This window comes from Bidens hawaiensis, unplaced genomic scaffold, assembly GCF_021521415.1.
Source record: "Bidens hawaiensis isolate Kalapana, Puna unplaced genomic scaffold, B.hawaiensis_p1.1 tig00013117_1, whole genome shotgun sequence".
Classification (NCBI taxonomy): domain Eukaryota; kingdom Viridiplantae; phylum Streptophyta; class Magnoliopsida; order Asterales; family Asteraceae; genus Bidens; species Bidens hawaiensis.
Genome location: NW_027492107.1, coordinates 325,100 through 328,057, shown reverse-complemented (window position 1 = coordinate 328,057; position 2,958 = coordinate 325,100). Strand labels below are relative to the sequence as shown.

The window sequence follows — 2,958 nt, the reverse complement described above, 5'->3', positions numbered from 1 at the left end:
TCGACTTGTTTATGACCAAAGCACATTCACCTCAAATACTAACATATCTAACTTTGTATTGAATCACATCGCATTAACAGACAGTGAAGCTGCCGGCTCGTCCATTAGACACATGGACTAGTGAGGCATTAGAACCAGAATATATCAGCATTTACCGGGTTTGGGAAAAAAAAATAAGAAGAAGAATCCTCAAGCCAAAATGCTACTTTTCTTGGGGGATTAACAAGACTTAAAAGTTATAAGTGTGCTTTGGAAAAATGGGCCTAGGTTCAATATTGTTTATAGGTTTACACCTCCTGGGCCTGGCTCCTGCAATTGTAAGTCCAACAAAAACCACACGAGTTCATTAGTCATTAGTGAACATCATGCATCGAATCACCGCATATGGGCCGAATGGTTAATTGCTTTGAAACTGCAATATTAGTAATCTATCACATGAATGGTTCTACATCCTATTAATTAAGGGGGTGATTGGGATTGCTTATTTTCACTAACTTATAACTTATAAGCTTTTTGAGAAGTTATAAGATGTTTGAGATTGCTTATATTGTGAGAGGAAAAGTTCAATAAGTTACACTTTTGTAACTTATTAACTTAATGAAAAGTTATAAGGAAGCAAAATAAGGAATCCCAAACACCCCCTAAGTAACCTTACCATTCCATCAAAGTGGAAATCGCTTTTATAAATCATTTGGACAAGTCTTTAAATTTTGTAGACTTCAAAATTGCAAACCAAAAGAATCAAGTAACATAAACAAAGTCACCATCTATCCAAAAATTCAATAATGGAAAAGTACATAACTTATAAAATCTTACATAGTCTCACAACAATTATTATCCACTTAACTCAAAACCTACAAGTAACCAAATCCACACACAATATTATTATCACACAAGCTTAGCAAGCACATTTGGATCAAATGACTCCATTTCTTTCCCAACAAGTCTGCACCTTATCAAACTCCCAATTGTACTAGACACCATCTTAAAATCCTGCCATCCATTCCCCTTAGCCAATTTCTTATACAAATAACTCTCAAAAGTCATCCTTTGCACATACTCATCCCCACAAAGCTCAACCAATGCTTCCCTTGCAGCATTACTCCCATAAAACACATGTTGCAACAAATCCAAAAATCTAAAAGTTGTTAAGTCCCATTGTTTTAGATACTCTCTTTTTAAATCACTCTCACTTATCATCCTATGACCCCCCTCAGACGCTTTCACAATCGCTTCCCCACACATCCTCCCACTCTTTGCCGCAAAATATATCCCTTCGCCTGAACATTTCGTCACGTACCCTGCCGCGTCCCCGACCACGGACCCTAACCGGTCGGGGATGTTCAGGGATCGGGTGGGCCTCCACTTTAATCACCTTCCCACCCGCTATCTTAGGTAGGACCCGCGACCGGATCCCTTGTTGGTACTTTTTAATATTGGGTTTTGAACAAACGGTACCTGTCCCCACCGCCACGTGGTCACATTTTGGGAACACCACGCGTAAAAGTCAGGTGAGACGTCGTTTCCAACGTACATCTCGGCGAGATTTTCGTAGTACGCCATTTTGTCTTCCGGGAGCTTGATTCGCTCCTGGAAGGCATTGGCGCAGGCGTAGTCACCTGCGCCAATAGACTTCGCGACGCGGCTGTTGGCGCCATCAGCGCCAACAACCACGTCGACAGAAAGTTTTTTTATTCTATTGTTGACGGAGTAATTAACGACATAAGGTTGGTTAACGGATGTGGGGACATCAAGTTTCGTTACAAGTGATTTAACAATCGTGACACCTTTTGACTCGGCACGTGATCTAAGGTACGAATCGAGTACTTCTCTACGCAACATAGAGATGTACTCGTGGGACTTTAATGTCTTACCGAAGTCAACAGTAAGGTTGGATGGGGATATTATTTTCATATGGGTTACTTTTCGGTCTATTAGCTCTGGCGGGATAGAGAACTCTTCCAGCATGCAGAGTGGGATAGCACCGCCGCATGGTTTTGCGCCGGTGGGGTCCCGCTCAAAGAGATATGTCTCTATCCCGCCTGAAGCTAATGCCTCTGCGGCCGAAGATCCTGCTGTACCGCCACCTATTACTGCGGCGGTCAGCTTTCGGCCGCATAAAACCCTGAATTTAAGGGTGGGTTTCAATTTGGGAGTTGGGGTTTTGAAAGTGATATTGAGTGAGTGAAGTGGGTGAGTTATGGCGGCCATGGTTATAGATTCAGTTAGGGGTTTTGGGTATAGGATTAACAGTAATGTTGTGATTAGTGGAGTTAATAAAAAAAGATAAAGCACAAAGACAAAAGATTCTTTGTTAGAGACTATACATATATTATTTTCTTTCGTCTTTAGAATAATTAATAAACTATGCAAGCACATGCAGTTGCAAATAACTTATTATTAGCCAGTGTGACTAGTGGGTTCCCACTATTACATGATTAGAGTGTACTATTATTAATTTGTAATTTAATTGACAGTAAACTCTTAAGAAAAAGACTTATTGTTTTATGTGATTCAGGTTTGATTATATGATTATGTCCTTAGTGTTTAGTTTCAGCGGTACCAGAATAATAATGGGAGATTAGGAGAGTAAGGTGGCGTTTTCCTAGTTGGATCATTGAACTAAACGAGTTTTATTTCACCACACTGTCGTGCATTCGGGCGAGTATTCACGGACGTTGACCTTAGATGGGGGTTTTCCTCATATCGAAAAACGAGTGTATTTCGATGTGATGAATTTTGCCAGCCGCTCATTTGGAGGATTCGTGAAACTTTGATCAAATTTATTATTAGCTTTGTTTACTTATGATTAAGATAATTAAGGTAATTTCATTGAGTTACTCTAATAAAAAATATAAAAAGAGTTGATAAAAATAAACTGGATTTTAGGTTTAAACGTGAGTGACAGTAACATAAAATGGAATTTAGTGTTGATAATTATACCTTTTCTTTTGTCTG

At 39.5% G+C, this 2,958-nt stretch overlaps 1 pseudogene across 1 annotated transcript; it reads right to left on the bottom strand.

The window, feature by feature from the left end:
* Positions 1–665: 665 nt before the first annotated feature.
* LOC143543328 (uncharacterized) lies at positions 666–2,387 on the bottom strand (annotated as a pseudogene). The gene is made up of 2 exons (XR_013137055.1): positions 877–2,387; positions 666–846 (listed from the first exon to the last, which is right to left on the bottom strand). The product of XR_013137055.1 is annotated as an uncharacterized LOC143543328 (transcript).
* Positions 2,388–2,958: the final 571 nt, after the last annotated feature.